The 18,498-nt window shown below is 46.9% G+C and overlaps 1 protein-coding gene across 1 annotated transcript in view; it reads right to left on the bottom strand.

Moving 5' to 3' along the window:
• The window catches only part of GIT1 (GIT ArfGAP 1), a gene marked incomplete at its 5' end in the record, with an annotated part of 206,661 nt that overhangs the window by 119,407 nt on the left and 68,756 nt on the right, over positions 1-18,498 (bottom strand). The window lies entirely within an intron of this gene.

Raw genomic sequence — 18,498 nt, 5'->3', positions numbered from 1 at the left:
TAGATGATCACTAATCTGCATATTTCATACTCCTCTCTTTTCTTGTCAGCGCAGTCTTCTCACTTTATCCTTCAGCACGTACTTTATGTTGTCTCCTCCAATCCAACATTCCCACACACAACTCACCCACTGATCTGTAAGTACTGCATTCTCGCTTCCTTTGGTGCTGTTCAGATTTTGAGAGCTCTGCATTTCCTTCGCACACTTTTATGACCGTTATGACCCACTGACCAGCACTGTGAGCAACTCGCACTATCTTTTGCCTCAACTCCAATGTTCTCAATTGTGGCAGGTCAATTTCTGATTTTTATAGGAATGGTTGAAAAGTAGCCATTTTGAACAGCAGAAAGTGCTGCCCTGATAGTGCAGCTCAGGGCAAAAAACTAGGAATATCACAATGCAAACTTACTCAGACACCCAGAGATGCCTCCGTTCACAATATGCATTACACAAAACTCATACATCGCTTACAAAAACAATCTAGAGAAACGCAACATCTGGAAAAAGCAAACAATCTTAGAAAATGCAAGAAGACATAAAACAAAGCTCAAACTCCTTCAGCCTCCTCGGAGAGAGGAACGCCCACCTATAAGACCATGCTGACCCAAACATGGCCCCACTCCTCGAAGACCTAGGTAAACTCCGCCTCACCAGACATGTGAGAAGACCCACACACTCCACCAGTCATCTCCTGGATCCAATTTGAACCACTTTCAACAACATCTCAGTCAACAAACCCATGCCCATCACCTGAACCGATCACACCCTCATCACATTCACCATTCCAGTTCTGCACCGATTCAGAACTGCTACTGCCATTCTAGCCCACTGAAATTGGAACATCCCAGAGGAATACTAGACAACCATACTCATTAGAACACCAGACTGAACACAACAGCAGCCTATCCAACTCCATCACCAACCTCAACAATTGGATCCATGTCTACACTCACATTAGTTCCCCTCAAGCCCAACAAAAACACAAGATCCAGACCACAAGTCAGCAGGTACACTGAGGAACTCAGGTTAGCGAAGTACCACTGAAAGCAACTGGAACACCAATGGAGAATGAGCAAATACAATGCAGACAGGAACACCTTCAAATTTGCACTGAGCTGTTACCACAGGCAAATCCATAGAACAATTCTGCACAGTTCCCACACTGCACTAATGCCAGCACCAACAGCAGCAAAATGTTCTTCACCATTGTGAAAGATTTTTCCTCCTCAGCGGCCGACTCCAACAGCATCACCCCTTCTCTGGACCTCTGCGACAAGCTCTCAGTTATTGTGCAGCACGACACCACCATATACAACTTCGACCCTTACCAGAGCCAACAGTCTTAGATACACAAATCTTTATCTTGGCGAAGGTAACCACTCTGACCACTAGGCCCACTGTCTCCAATGACAAAACCTACTCCACCAGGTAGAACATACTCTCTGGAGCCCCCTTTGACCTGTTCCTCCCCTCCCCCATATCTTCAGCAAAGGACTATAACCAATAAGCATGCGCTCACCCCGATTCTAAATGTCTCCATCTCTTCTAGCACCTTTACAGACATGGAAATACACCACAGTTCTCCCCCTCCTGAAGATGCCTTTTGCAGATCCAATGACACTTGCCAACTACAAACAGACCTCCCAGTTAAAGTACCAGGCTAAAGTTCTGGAAAAACTTAACATGCACCTCACCAACCATCTTACCAACCATCAACTCCTTGATATCACTCATTCCATCTTTGCACCCGGCCACAGCATGGAGACAGCACTCATTGTTGCCAAAGTCAATATCCGTATGATGTGGATAGAGGAGAAACAGCTGCTGTCATTGCCCTAGACCACTCTGTGGCATTCAACATGGTAATCCACCTCATCCGTTGCTTGCTTGGAATTGGAATTCAAGGACCCGCTCTCTGCTGGGTATACTCCTTCCTTACTAGTAGGACACTGCCAGTCAGGATGACCCCATACTCTTTAGATGCAAGCAACCTCATATGTGCTGTCCCACAGATGATACTCATTGAGCCTGACCCCTTTTAACATCTACAGGATCCCACTAGTAAGCATCAGCCACAACCAAGACATTAAAGGCCTATTGTACGCCAACAATACCCATCTTACACTTTTCCTCTCGGAGAAGACCTACACCCACTGACCAATCTTGCCACCTGTATGACTGAAAGATCAGACAGCATGAAAACCAAATGGTTCAAACTTAACACTTACAAGACAAAAGTCATGATCTTCGGAAAGAACATATCTTTAGGAGACTCCACCGAGTGGTCAGTACGGTTGGAGAAGGGTCAAGGTAGTCCCTATGGCATATTTACATCAATGATTCACCAAAGGAAGATTGTTTTAAGTTCAAGTCAACATATTTAATTACAAAATGTAGAAAAAGGTTACACATTGATCTTGTGATTCAGAGCATCCATATTGATCCATATATCACTTTTAGAACATCAATTTATTATCCAAAATGGAACATTCGTTCAATACTCTTGTTAATCAAAGCATTAATACAGATCCATGGAACTACTTTTGATACATTTTTTGTGATATTTACAGTGCTCTCAGTGAAAAGAGAAAGGAAGGTATTAGGGGGAATGGGAGTTATAAAGTAGGTGGGGGACTGGGTTAAGGTGATGTGACATGAACACATTCTCTTGTTATATACAGTTGAACCTTTACAGCCTAAATTAGGTCCATAGTTCCCTATAATCATAACACACAGGTCACGATAAATCAATATCTTCTGTTCCTATGGTTTGAGGGTGTATGGTAGTCTACGTTTCAACCCCGAGACGTGAAGGGTTATTAGTTCCTCATTGTGGAGTCTTCATCAGGACAACAGTTAGTGTGGAGCACATAAAAAAATAATGAATTGCGTTCGGTGTGCCTAGTATCATGGTGAATCAGGTAGTAGGTATGCGAAAATGGTACCCACTATAGAAACGGCTGTGAATGGCCGTCCGGGGTGGGCAGCGAAGATGCTCCTAAAATATCTGCAATGAAATGTAATCATGTATCATGACGGGACAATTACTGTCCTGTAAGTAAAATTATAAATAAGTGGGGAAACTTACTAGGATGGGCAACGATGCTAAGGACTAATAACTTTTAAATTTGGTCAAGGTGTCCTCAATCTTGGTAGTATGGTAACTTTACAGTGTCAGCAGATCTTTCGTGGTGGGTTGCTAAATAGTCAACCGGATTGCAGTCTAAACAAACGGAAAGGGTGCGAGAGTGGAAAAAATTAATTAAAATCGTATCCCCTTGTAATTCTAATGGAACACTGGGCGCTACATGTAGTCACATTACCAAATGTGTATCTATTCTTGCTCTTTCTTACTGCCTATTGGAGCGGGAAAGGGATGTTCATCCCATGTTGGCGCGGCATGTTGTAAGCCGAAAATCTACAAAAAGCTAGCCTGACATCAGCGTGTACTTGGAAAAGGCGTGTAATGATAAGAAACTCTACTGAAGGCTAGCATGACATCGGCGTGTATTAATTGGAAAAACGTGTGTCATAAAATGGTGCACACATCGGTACGCCATTTCAACAAAGTCTAGTTTTGCACCGGCAATAGCGCCGGAATACCCAGCCGGATGGCAGTGTGCTTTACAATTAGACATAACCACATGAAGTATAAACAGGGGTTGTACTGCTGACATGAATTACTTTACGGTTGTTTACAGTCAATCGATTAGTGCTTTTGCCTAGAAAGTTAAGGTCAGGACATGAATACAGGGCCCAATATAGGGACCCGTTTCAATACGCGTTTCTAATTACTTCCGGGTCTGAGACCCATCAGAACCCGGCCCAATTGAAGCCCTGGGCTGCCCTGAGATGAAGAAAAGTGAACTGTGGCTATTGCAATAAATGCAGCACAGGAGTCTAAGACCTCGTCACCAGAGGGTGCTATGACGGTGCTTCCAATGGGTCTGTACTTTAAATCACCCACTCGCGCTTCCCCTCCGTCACTCCACCCCCAGAGACACTCCGAGCACTCCCCTTTACGTGCCATTCCAAAAACACATGCCTCACTCACACCGGCCAGAAACATCTGCATGTAACATTACTCAGCCTTCCCTAGAAGTAAATGTAACGCACAGACGCGCTTTCCTTCAGCATCTGCATGGGTAATGCAACTTGAACACGCAACAGCTGGTTCCAGTCTGTCACGGACACACGCGCCTTTATTATATCCACACACAGATGCTGGCTGGCCTTCCTCAAAACACAGGTCTGAAGGACAGTGTGGAGCGGGAGCACCAACTTTACATGCTTATACGCGCGTCCTCGTCAAAAAGGCCCGGCACATGCCACAAATCACGCAGGTGAAATCAGAACACACGCGGTCGTCCTTTTTCGCAGTTTGGCCACAATGACATCAGAAGAATGTGTGTGTCGCCTCAAAATGCCGCTTACAGTTTCAGGATAAAAGGCAGGCGAGGTTACGATGCCCCGAGGGGTTAACCAACCGCTGCCAGCCAGACTAGTCTAAATAAACCCTCGCCTTCGCCCGACGGCCGCAAGCCCGTCTCCGCCCCTCTGCTGCTGCTCGCGGGTTTTAAGAACATGCCTCCCCCAAGATGCCGAAAATTAGTCATGATTTCACAACTGCGTGGCAAAAGCGCACTGACAACAAAAAACGGCTGAGCAAAACAGACACAAGCAGGAACACAGGCAAATTATATTGTAACTTACAATTTGCTTGTGTTAGTACTTAACTCGTCTCGCTTTCCGTGACCTCACACCCTCTGTGGAAAGCCTGAAGGAGGAAGAGGAGGGTGACAGACGGATGAAGAGCGTGAGGAGAGACGGGATTGGACGCTTTTAACCGAGTATCCCTGATGATGGGAAAGTGAGAAGACAATTCCTCAGAAAATAGCAAAGAGCGCCAGGGTACTGCAATGGAGCTGGACTTGTGTGCAGAAAGAATAGGTATAAGACGCGCTGAAACCCAGCGTGGATGTCCTGTGCAGTGCTGAGGTCAGACACACAGTCGGAATCGAACTTTCAGCGACAGGAATTGTTTCACCTTTCTCAGCTCAAAAAGGAGTTAACAGAGCAACCACCTTTAAACAGCGTGACTTGCTTAGGGGGAAGGGGGCACGGCGGCCAGGCGCGGACCGGCGCGAGTCAGCCCATCCTACCTGACAATTCGACTCCTTTCCTGGTCCCAAAGTAAGCCCAGATGTCCAGTTACGACGGGGAGAACATTTCGAGGCTCAAGCAATGACCGGTTTGTCCTATAGCTGCTCCGAGATTTGGCCCCGATCTCTCACAGACACTTGGGCAGGCGTCCCGTGCACTGCGCCCCAGAACCTTCCCACAGGGGGAGTTCGGCTGAAGACGTTGCTGCAGGGACCCGCCAGCAGCCCCTCCAGAGAGGGCTTTACTGGCGCGGAGCAGGAAAGGCAATGCTGGCCGGCCCTAGGAGCTGCTCCCGCCCTCCCCGCAGAGCCCCGCTCGGCTCTCGGCACTGGCGTCTGGCAGGGTTAGCGGCTGGAATGGAATGAGCGAGGGAGGAACCCTGAACGAGCTCCAGAGCCCGGAGGGGCGGTCCAGGCTCTCCCTGGCCAACTCGGAAGAAAACCAAGGCGGGGAAGCTGGCAGACGACGAGACGGAATCTTTAATCTAGACTGCTTTCAGATGGCCATATTATGTGGAGCGCTAGGCGCCTTGGGACCACTTCACAGCGCTCTGCCACAGTGTAAACCGGGGACTGGGACGTTGGTAGCATCCCGAGAAGGGGGTTCTACACAGCTATTTATAGACAGTCACATTAGAAGAGCGCTTGCATTCCCCTCCAATTCTGAGCCATGTGCAATTGAGTTTCCACACAATACTTACAGCCTTTCAATTCAAGTTAGCCTAAATAGAACAGCTCTTTTCATCCTAGCTAAATCCCCAAAACATTCAGAATACACAATTCTAGACTAGTATAAGGGTGATCATCGCCCCTAAAAAGAAGTTGGCTATTGCAAGAACAACGTCTCTGCACCATCTGCAAAATGATGGAACTTCTCTGCAAACACAATACATACCAAAGAGCAACTCAAATTAAGGAAAGAAGCAAAGACCTAACTCCTCTACTACCAATGATGCACAATCACACCGACGACGTACAAACCTGTTCGTCCACAAGAAAAGATGAAAATGATATGGGTTGGGATGATTCTAACCTAAGAATTTATATTAAAACTCACTGCATCAAATCTACATAAGTGTCGAAGAACTCCAGTCACGTTCAGGCCCTGAAATGGACAACCATTCACCCCAGTGAAAGGAAATAAACAGAGAAGTCGTTCCTCACGCGCAGCCGTACACTAGAACACTGCAACCCTCCCTGCCAAACAAACCTCATTTTTAAGCAATATGTTGAACAAACTCAAACGAATTAAACAAACACTACCAGTGACTGAACATCTCTGATTCGCATAGAAAAGGTACACAGATTCCAAAAGAACTACACTGTCATACCAATGGTAAAAGTTAGCTCCACCAGGGCCCCGACATGGGACCGACCGCTGTTCTACTGCTCGACCAGTAATAGAATGACTGCGTAGGCAGAAGGCACAAAAAGTGGTCCCAGTGCGGAACACATTAAGAAGTTTAGGCATAATGAATGCATACTAATCCTGTACCGAGGAGTACTTTTTTAGGCCTTGCCTAAGACAGTGCACACGTGCTGTTGCTTGAGAGATTGTTTTATTGGCTTGCTTATCGCTCTTATTTGCTGCCTCCTAATTGGCCAGTGCATGCCAGTTTCACTACCTTTTCTTTCGTGTGGAGCAAGGACCAAGTACTGATTGCTTCATTTTGATTAGAGTCCTCCTGCTGTTCTTGCTGGGAATCAGGTACTATTTTTCTTTTTTCTTCCTCGTCTATATTGCTTCTTCTGTCCCACCCACCTCAGTCAGCATTACTTCTTCCCTCCTGCACGTTGTTCGTATTGCTTTTTGCATCTCACCTCCATTGTCCATGTTGATTCTTCCCTCCCACCCCCTGTTGTCCATGTTGCTATCTCTCTGACCCCCTGTTGTCCATGTTGCTTCTTCTCTCCGACCCACTGTTACCATGTTGCTTCTTCTGAACACCCTCGTCTGTCTTGCTTCTTCCCTACCATCCCCCGTTGTCCATGTTGATTCTTCCCTACCACCCCCTGGTTGTCCATGTTGCTTTCTCTTTGACCCCCTGTTGTCCATGTTGCTTCTTCCCTCCGACCCACTGTTATCATGTTGCTTCTTCTGACCACCCTTGTCTGTCTTGCTTCTTCCCTACCATCCCCCGTTGTCCATGTTGATTCTTCCCTACCATCCCCCGTTGTCCATGTTGCTTCTTCCCTACCGTCCCCCGTTGTCCATGTTGATTCTTCCCTACCATCCCCCGTTGTCCATGTTGTTTCTTCCCTCCCACCCCCTGGTTGTCCATGTTGCTTTCTCTTTGACCCCCTGTTGTCCATGTTGCTTCTTCCCTCCGACCCACTGTTATCATGTTGCTTCTTCTGACCACCCTTGTCTGTCTTGCTTCTTCCCTACCATCCCCCGTTGTCCATGTTGATTCTTCCCTACCATCCCCCGTTGTCCATGTTGCTTCTTCCCTACCATCCCCCGTTGTCCATGTTGCTTCTTCCCTACCATCCCCCGTTGTCCATGTTGATTCTTCCCTACCATCCCCCGTTGTCCATGTTGTTTCTTCCCTCCCACCCCCTGGTTGTCCATGTTGCTTTCTCTTTGACCCCCTGTTGTCCATGTTGCTTCTTCCCTCCGACCCACTGTTATCATGTTGCTTCTTCTGACCACCCTTGTCTGTCTTGCTTCTTCCCTACCATCCCCCGTTGTCCATGTTGCTGCATCCCCAATCCCTTTTTTCTGTGTAGATCTCTTCCTTCCTATTGTCAGTGCTGCTTCTTCCTTCCCAACTCCCCATAAGAAAAAAAAGCGATAGGACGTGCCCTGCGTTAGCTGTGTGTAAACTTTTTCACTCTCCTGCTGTCAGTGTTGCTTGTCCCATTTCTCCCGTTGTCCATAGTGCCCGCAGCCTACCACCCTGCTTCCAATTGTCCATGGTGCCTGCTCAAATCCATCATAAAAAAGGCACTATGACACAGCTAGCTCTGGCTGATTCATATATATATATATTTTAAATAAATGTGAGTCACGCTGCTCTACATCATGGCTAAAAGACATTGGCAAAGTCAATAGCCCAAGCATAGGCAAGACCTATTGGTTTTTCTAATGCTTGTTTTGCAAAGAGAATAAGCCGACTGAATGAGCAGGACCCTTTCTAGATTTGATGGAAGAAAACATCGATCATTATACTTCGGGCACTGTTCAGTCCTCCACAAGCTCTAATATTTCCAACAGAAGGAGCTGAAAAGGTTGATCAGGAATTTCAACAAAACTTTCTCGAGTTTGTGCCTACATATACAAAAGGTGTATACTGGCACCTGACTGCATGGCATGCCTTCCCAGCTGGTTTATGTGGCTTCAATAGCAGTCAACCAGCAGGATACAACAGGAGATGCTATATTTAGATTTGGTCCGAGGCTGCACCAGCGTCTGGGTCAGTCCAGTTATTATTAAATCTGATGGCTCCACTGGGTTTTACACAAGTTATTTCAAGGTAACCAAACCACGGACTCATCGGAGATGCCCATGGCAGGTGAGCTGCTGGGTAAGCGGAATCATCTAGTTAGCATTCAACTGCCACGTCTGCTGTGCACTGGCAATTGAGATCAAAATAGCATGAATGGTCAGATCAGCCTAGAAATGACATTTTGGGCTGCTCTCGTGCATACACACACATACTATTTGGTATGAATATGCTCCTACCCTCATTAACACATTCATGGTTGATCTGGAGCAGTCTGCACAGTCCTAGCAAAACAACATAGTTATCTTCCAGAGAGGTGGGAATTACCGCCTTCAGTACACCAAGCTGGAGTTAAAATGGACCAGTCTAGCAGGCTCTCTCATTAAGGCCAAAAATAATTTTTTGCACTTGGAGAAATCACTCTGCTCCAGCGTGTGGTGGATAGGGAACCAGCACACTGACCTACCACTGAGACTCACTAACGGGTGAGGGCCTTCAACTTACTATCGAAGACTTGCGCCATTCAGGTACACAAAAGGACGGTGCTGCTTTGGCCTAGAGCCGATAATGCTAATCTTGACGGTCCATCTTGAATACCTAGTTTATTCTGGGTGAGGCAGAGTTGGCTGCATCACCCCCGTCCATAAATGCCTGTACCATTGACTGAGAACAGTGACATTTTGATCTTAAGTTGAGCCTTTTCTACAGCCCACCCGGTACTCTCTGTCCCTGGTGAGTCCTGATCTACTCCACCAAGAAATGAAAGGCTTGGAGGAAAGTGGATGCCACAGAGGCAGCAGTGAAAGAGCTACAGAATCCAAGGGATGGAGGTGTAAACTGAGGTCTTGCATAAGTAAGTGATGGGTATTCAGGTTACATCATGCGGTCTTGTTGGTAAAGAGCAACACTGAAGAGCATAAGTATTTAATAAAAGGTATCAGTGAGTATGTACATTTAGGAGCAGGAATGATTTCCTATTGTGTTTCACAGCACACTATTCAGATCAAACAAAACAAGCAGACAACAAATTCACATGCGAACGGAAATGAGGTGTAGAGGGTCCCACCTGTACCTTAAAAACAAGGAAACCGCATGAAACAGGGCTATGGACATAGGGACCACTGAGACATTCTTTTAGCGAGGCAGGGGAAAGAGAAAGAGGTAATATTCAACTGATCATACTGGGCTTAGTTGGTAAAAGAAAGAATGGCAGAATCTCTGCTCAGAAACTCGCAGTCGGTGCAATGAAACGTCGGCGCACGGAATACCAAGGCTGGTAATATGCCATGATGGTTAAGTGTAGCTCATCATAAGTCAATCTTCTGAGGGAATCATTCGCATCTTCTAAATAATTTCCAGGGCCACAACACCTTTCCAGACGTTTTGGGACAAACTTGGCCCACATACTCTTATGCTCCCATGCACCAGTCCATGTCTTCCTTCCACTGCCTGAGAGTACGGAGCGTCTTCGCACCCAATGACTAGATCCATTTTGCATGGCCACTGCCAGGCCTAGCTCACACAATCATTTTGAATATTGAAGAGGTGGTGCTTCATTGTTTCAGATTGAGTATGAATAGTTTTGCTTTTAGGAGCTCCACGAGTCGTGAACTCTATTTTAGACATGCTGGCACCTGCTCCCAGTATTGCTTGAGTCAAGGACAGCATCAAACTATATGAGTGAAGTACGAGTTACTTACCTTCGGTAATAATGTATCTGGCCGCAGATTCCTTAACATAGAATTATCCCCAGGCGTGAGTCTGGATCCGGAAACATTTTTGCAACAGCAACACCCCCCAGAGACAAGGAACACATGTAAAAATGTCATGACAACATGTAGCAGGACTACAACCCCAACCAAGAACAATGAAGGGGAACCTGTCCAAGACGAACACGGAACGACAAACCTCCAAGACAACCCCATCACAGAGTGTGACAACCCCTCAAAGGAGCAAAGGGCAGAGGCACAGCTAGATGACCCCAACCTAGAGGATTTTTACAAGAAACAATGGCTCCTGTGGATAAATTGGAACTAATTCTGATAAAGATAACGCACAATAGCAATGAGGTAGCTGTATATACACAATGAGAATGTATTAGTTATTTATGTAAATATATATTAACAGTTTATACACAATTACCGTAGCATTATACACACATATGTAATCAAAAAGGTGATGGCGTGTCCCAAGTGAATTTGGCCTGATGCGACCAGAGGCCCGGCGACACCACAGGGACTCCCGCAGGAGTTTGCGGAGAAGCAGAGGCGCCGTGGTCCGAATCCTCCGAGCCTGGATCCGAGCCAGTCGGCACCGGAGCCGCTGGCGACGCTACTGAGGGCCCCACACACTGCAAGGGATCCGCTGACGTCCCAGGAGGGGAAGGAGGAGGGGGAGAAGCCAGCAAGGCCTGCAAACCCGCCGCATATGTCCATCTGGGCTCTCAACTGCCCCTCACCGGGAAACGGTGGATAGGGCGACGATACGCGGGGCCCACGCCCCCGACAGGCTGGAAACCAGCCCTCGGGTACAAACTGCGACACTTACCGACAGGTGAACGATGCTCTTGCGGCTTTAGAGAGGGATGAGGACGACTGTGGCTTCGAAACCCTTCCGCAGAAGCCGATCAAGGTGACAAAGCCAACCTGGACATGCGATCCGAGAGAAGTTTCATCCGGCGCTTCCGACGCAACTTCAACTATTGGCACGCCTCACAATCAGTGGAGCCGTGATCTTCTCCCAAGCACAACATGCAAACGAGGTGAGGGTCCATTGACATCAGGCGTCCACAAGATGAGCACATCTTAAAGCCCGAGGGCATCCGCACACTGTTCCCACAAACACACGCAAAAGCAAATGGGAAAGGCATAACCCGGCCCGGAGCACGAACCGGATCAGCGTTGCACACGGAAAAAGGAAAAAACTGACGTAGGCGCGCCGGGGTGGGACTTATGTGACCTCGCTGACGTCATGTACGCGGACAACGCCTGGGTGGAGTCGCGTAATGCCGTCCCTCCGGCGCGCAGGGATGCTGTGGCAAAAAAAATTCTGGTTCCAGTCTCACGCCTGGGGATAATTCTACGTTAAGGAATCTGCGGCTAGTAGTCGATCAGATTCACCCATTGTGGTTGCAGCTTCTCAGGCACATGTCAGAGGTGGGTCGGCTGAATTCCCAAATGCAGTGTTTCTTAACCTGTGGCCCACAGACCTCTATGGGTCTGCGACACTTACTCAGGGGTCCATATATTTTAGGAAATTAAATAGAGTTAGCAGATTAATAGAGTACAAATGAAATCAAAACTTTTAAAGCGCTCTATAAAGGTTAAGGAATCTGAAATTGGAAGCCAAGGATTATTTTAATGTCTTAATTTTGAGTCATTAGAGCAGCACAAACATAGCAAATGGAATGTAGTAGGACGATTGGGGGCATCAATTGAAGCAGCACTGGTATATGCATAAAAAACAATAGCGTGGGTCAGAAACAAAAATGCCTACGTGACATGAGTGTTTAGCAATATTGCTTTGTCTTTTAGACATAAAATTATAATTAAAAAACCTCAAACCTTACCATTAAAATAAAAAAATATTTTCACATTTTTTGTTTGTGAGTTAAACTAAATATTTCATAACGTGTATATCGGTTTGTTACATACGGGTTTATGTATTTTGTGTATTACTTGGAGGTTCAAATTATAGAAGTTGCTCAGGTGGAGGACCCCGGCTTGCAGTATTGCTTCAGTGGGGGTCCACAGATTTCAAAAGCTTAAGAAACGCTGCCTGAATGTGTATCTCGGTGTAATAACTTTTGAGGAGGAGCCTCAGTTGCACAAGTGTTTTCCCCATCTTTCCTTCTGTTTTACTAGAGGATCTGGGGAGTTACTGGTTATATATTTTTTTTATATATGCGATGTTGCTTTTTCGGTAGGGGTTTAGATACAATTCTATCTTATAGAGAGCTCGCGTTTTCGGGAAGTGTGACCTCAGGGATGGTGTAGTCAGCACATGTCTTATCTGGAGGTACTGAAAGATCTCAGTTTTTGTCAGTCTTACCCAAATTTTTCCCAAGCATCTCAAAATGTACTTATTTCTATGATGTCCTACTTCTTAACACCGGGTTACGGCTTACTGACTTCCCCAGCCTACTCTAACTGATCAGTATGTCCTTGGAGAGGGGGTATCTCCCAACAAGGCTTAATTTTGCTGGTTTGAGAGTTGTAAGTCCTAAATTGGCGCAACTACAAAGCCCCACTCTAACAGCGCAACACTGGATAGTAGCAGGAAGAACTTACTTCATAATTCTCTTCACTGCAGACTGGGCGATTCACAGGATTGGTCCAACTTTTGCTCAATCTAAACTCATCATTTTAGAAACAAAGAAGTAGCCTCAGATCAAGAATGGCCCGCTCCTAATACTGCCTCAAAGAACAGCACAAGAAGCAGCCGCACCTCAGAACAAACGTGCAAGTTATGGGAGAGACACCTAGGGAAAATAAGGACCATTAACAACCATCAAGAATTCAAAATAACAACATATTTTCACTTTCAAAAAAGAAGACTCAAGGCCTCACCTCTTCCTGTTGTGTATGTGCAGCCTGCGAGCCCATCCTCCTACTCCTCGCTTAACCCCACGTCAAGTCTGGAACACGGACTCCAGGCCTCACACCAACACCATTACTTAACACTATTAAATGACACCTTTTTCCAAAACTCTTCTCCAAATCCATGCATTTCAGAAGTTGGAACAATCCAACTGATGGCCTGGTAAGCACTTGGGGGCTGGCCACTTTTCCCATAAACCCTGCAAAACACTACAACATAAGTGCAACCTTTCCCACCGCAGTTGTAGTCGCACAGGCACAGCTCACTTGTCAACTGGCCCCGATGCTGATGTCAGCCTTTTACACAGAGCATTATGCTCCCAAGAGCCAATATCAGTAGTACTGTGTAGGTTCATCCAAATTGAGCATCCACACAGGCTACAGCAGACAGATCTCTTTACAGCAGACAAAACCACAGCCAACCATCAACTTGAGTAGGAACGGGTCTGCTGGACAAGAGGGCTTAATAAAGCGACAATCAAGCTAAGCTGAAACAGGCGAGACAAAGCAAAAATATGGACAACTGATTAATTTCATATAGACAGCTGTGAGAGATCACCAAGAAGAATGAACACCCTTCCAGAACTCCCTCCTTGCCCAAGACAGTGACTCTGCCCAGACCCAGCAGACAGCTTTTCAGCAGTCATGTTCCCATCGTGTAGTTTAAGCTTCCTGGCATGCCTCGAGCACAACATGGAAAGCGATGTCAGGAAAATTCCTTACAAGGTCTTGTTTGGATTTTCTTAACCAGATCCAGAGGAGCCAGAAGGCAAGAACAGGGTGCAAAGTCAGCAAAAAAAAGCATAAGTGTACGAATCGTGTACGTACAGAAACATGGGCAAAATAACTGTGCCGAGGAGGTCTCCATTTGATTAGCACGGATAAATGTACAGAACTTTCCAGCAAATTACCACCGGTGTAAAAACGGCACTATGTAATTAAGCACATAACTACTACGCACTAAATTCACAGAAAATGTTAGCAAATCACCATGAATGCACCACCACGGAACATGTAACAACCATGTATATAATAACTGCATCAAACACACCAGCACAGAACTACGGAAGTCAGACATGCTTAAAGCAGGTCTACATGCAAGCCTGGATGTAAGGACTACACGAGTCATGCCAGCAAAATGACTTGCATTCATGTGGTTAGCATACGACAATTGGTGTAGTAACCGCATAGATAATGTAATCATAAAACTTTGATATAATAAATGTTCAGAGTAGGCACTCGCATTCCCATGACATTAAGAACTGCAAGTGGGCATACAGCTATGGTGTAATAAGATAGTAAATCACCACGGATATATGAACTGCATGGAGCACGCATTAACCGCACAACAAGAGTTAGCATTAACTACATGTGTAATAAGTCCAGTGTTTGTTAGCATAGAACTATGACATAAACCCTGCCCGATGCCCATCCGTGTATAGAAATGGATATGTACGTACGGAACAAGCTATGCACATATTACACTGTGAAGTAGTGTGGCTCACTGGTTAGAGGCGGCAGACCCGAGAGCAGAGGACGGCCCGGGACCAGGGTTCGATTCCCGGCGCGGCAGGTTTCTGGACCAGGGTCAGCGGACTCGATAATTCTCTCGCCTCGGTGCCCACTCTGATCAGCGATCACACTCGGCAACTCTGGGCATTAGCTTGCCTCATCTTCACTAACGGCCCCACCAGACCGCCGGGGATGCCTGGTCTCACCCTGGAGATACCCATTAAGGGACCATCTCTCAGGGAAGCCAGGAAGGGTTTCGCAGCGGTCGAAGCGCCTTGGGACCCTACGGGTAAGTAGTGCGCTATATAAATGCCAATACATACATACACTACCATAATGCATTAAGCGCCTCGCGTAGGCCAGCCGATTAACAAGAAGGTAACAGATGTAGACAGCAGTAACGCACCTCACATCCGGGAACTATGTATTAACGACCTGCAGCGTGTTATGCAGATTACATAGAACACATGTAATAAACGAATGGAGAAAGTTAGTATACATTATATCCAGTGTGTAGAACTGCAAAAAGCAGGATGCACAGTGCAGTTAGTACACCCACGGCTATATACGTTATAGGTCGTGGATGTACTAACTGCACTGAGCATCTCAGCACATAGCCAAGTAGTATGCAGACTAGCACTTCATGTAAAACGCAAACAACCACAGCACGCTGTGCTCGGCGCATACAAGTGGAATGCGCAGGCGCACCTAGTAAGTAACGTAGACTACGACTAACCAGTGATGGAACAGCCGCCCGGCACAAGTCTCCAGGTCACCTGTGGCACGGGGAATCCAGGCGGCTCTGACAGCCGTCCGTCCACGGGCCCGCTCCCCTCACAGCAGCGTTAGACGTGCGTCATACGGCCAGCTCCAAGCGGAGAAACCTTTCCCGCCAGCGGCCGAAACACCTGCTGAATCCCTCGGGCCTTCGAACGGCACCACCCTTCACTTACCTAACCCCCTCCACGGGCAGGACCAAGCCCAGGACCTGGGCAGGCATCAGCGGGTCTGCGCGTGGGAGTGAGAGATCTGCGCGTGGGAGGGGAGCGGGGGAGACGAGTCCGCGTGGGAAAGAGTCCGGGTGGGAGTGCCTGGCCCCTTTGAATGAAGGTACCAACAAGAGTGCAAACACTGGACGTTTGCGTGAATAGGTCTAAATACTGACCTTTCCCGAACAAATGGGAGCTGCTAATCTCGTCATGTAGATCTCCCTTACACAGGGGGCAAGCAGTCCTTCAGCCCTGACAGGCCCAGCTTTAACAATGGTGGCTCCCTGTGCGGCAATGCCTGTTGCCGCCCCCCAAAGAGCACTTCTGCCAAGGATTCCCTCACTAGTACCCTTTAAGAGTGCCCGTCAAGTGTCCATAACCACTGTCTCAGATTAATTTAGTTTTATAGCCCTGCTCATACCAGTGTAAGATGTCACAGCACTTTATATCACACTCACTCACACACACACACACGTGTAAATCAGTGTATAGGAAATGGACTACAATGTGCAGGAGTGACATGTCATCGATACTCGTAGGCAATACAGTTTAAGAGTCCTTGTTCTGGAAAAGCACAAATTCAGAATTTTAAACACAACATCGTTAAGGGTTCTCTTTAATAATAAGAATTGTTTTTTACCCAAAATGAACCCTTTTCAAAAGATTAGGATAATGAAAGACTGGGCAAAAAACATACAGCTCTACCATATACCTTGCAGTTTGCATGCAGCTCTGTAATGACAGTTAATAGCTCAATGCTCTATATGAGGATTTTGACTTATAAACAACAAGTTACAAACAAGCATTTGCAATGCAATAGGTCTCGCATTAGGAAAGTTTGAGCTATTGGTATTGTAAATGACACATTTTTTATTTATGTGTTGGTTTTGAAAATAGCAAAATTAATAGCTTTGTCATTTACAATTCCAATAGTTATATCTTTTGCAAATGTGACACCTATAGCATTTGTAATGCAACATGTTTTGTATTTACGTGACTTAGATGTATTGATATTACAAATAACAATGGCTTTTATTTATTTTTTTATAATCAATACTTAAATAAAAGTTATTGTAATTTTTAATGGCAATACCTTAAACTTTTGTAAATAACTTTTGTGAAGATTATGTTCAGTGTATGGGTTTGCGGTTGTTGATCTCTGTAGCTGGACTGAGACAGGAACACCCACAAACCCTCTCCTAGTTCTGAATGCATCATTACAGAGAGTCCTCCACACTGGCAGAATGTCCACACATGCACTTTGAGAGTAAGGATGTCCGTCAAGCCTGATGCAGGTCAGGGTTGGGATTTTCATGCACAAAGTTCTTATTTAGCTGCACCCACACTGTGCTTCTCTGCAGAATCTGCCCCTGACCCTCTACCTTCCCTTCAGGTCCCAATCTGCTCCTGGCTGCCTCACATCCTCCAACACCCCAGAATACAAGCTACGGACCAGTCTCATGTTCTCCAACATGTACCAGCCCTTCTTGCGACCATACACGTGTAATTCAGACATAGATGTGGTCTTGCAAGGACATGGAGTGGTTGGTTGTGGGACCAAAAGACCTGTGAACTCATCTGTGCTTTGATGCTTTGACACTTTGCCATGTGTGTGTTTCCATGCAAACGTGTGTTATCTTTCGTCCGAACTTTCTATATTTACCACAATTTGTAGCGCTTAGAACCAGATTAAATGTGGGGTGTAAATGCTATGTGTGCTGTTATTTTATAATCATTTGTATAGTTAATGGCTGAGGTATGCATGACTTCACTGCAGACGTCCGCACGGGTCTGGGATTTCTCTGCGGCTGGAGTCGTGGGGGGCAGGTGGCATTGTGTCGGGTCAGTGTAAGGAGGGGCCTGGGGCATGTAGTGCTTAGCGTCAATCCCTGTTGCTTCAATGAGACCACCCTGCCCCCCACTGAGGTAGCTCACACTGTGCTCGCGTGTGCAGGTCTTTGTGTCTGGGTGAGCCAGACGTAAGGCTTAGCAGATGACCGCGTCAGAGAGGGATTGCTTAACTGTGTGCAGGCTCTTTGTGGCTACTTTTCTGCATCAAAAAAAATGTGATGTGTTGTTGATCTTAGGAAATCGTCATCGGTTGGGTGGAGAGCAGAGATCAGTGCAAACATGGTTACTGTACTTTTGAGCTCAGCTGAACTCGCTTGGGAGCACACCTGAGGACTGACGTGGGGGCTAAGCTGAGGACTGACGTGGGGCTGGGCTGGTCCTTACCCTGCAGCGGGGAGGTCAAACACAGGAGCAGGCTCGTCTTTCGATAACTCAGAGCACCTTTGTGGAGCCGGGTTATAAAGTCAGGAGGAGATGAGAGCCAGTGGCAAAATTCGGGTCCCAGCTTCCGAGCTCGACTAAACATTGTGATCCTGCACAGTTCGTTTCGGCTCCTTGTGACCCGAGGTGCCTCATCCAACAAATATTCGAGTGCCAAGAGGTTACGGGGTTAAGAGCATGCGCTATAAGAGCAGATGCGTTCAATCAGACGTGTTGTAAAATCTCGGCTATTGCCAAATGAACAGTGTGCTCCTGGCAACTGTAGAACAAGTCCCGCGGCGATCCGGAAGCTCTTGGCCGGCCGGCCAATCCGGTCGCGGCCGACCGGAAGTCCAGCCTCCCGAGGTCCGAGAGCTGCCGGCGCATGGAGCGCCCTGCCTGTCCGAATCAGCCCGGGTCCCCAGGAGGGGGCCGGGGAGAAGGAGGAGTGTGGCGCCTGTTGCGGGGCTCCTCGGACCTGAGGGAGCCCCGATTGTGAAGAGGAGACGAGACGCGCCGT

This window comes from Lissotriton vulgaris, unplaced genomic scaffold, assembly GCF_964263255.1.
Source record: "Lissotriton vulgaris unplaced genomic scaffold, aLisVul1.2 SCAFFOLD_2288, whole genome shotgun sequence".
Taxonomy (NCBI): domain Eukaryota; kingdom Metazoa; phylum Chordata; class Amphibia; order Caudata; family Salamandridae; genus Lissotriton; species Lissotriton vulgaris.
The sequence above is the reverse complement of the archived record's forward strand: the minus strand, read 5'-3'. Positions and strand labels throughout refer to the sequence as shown.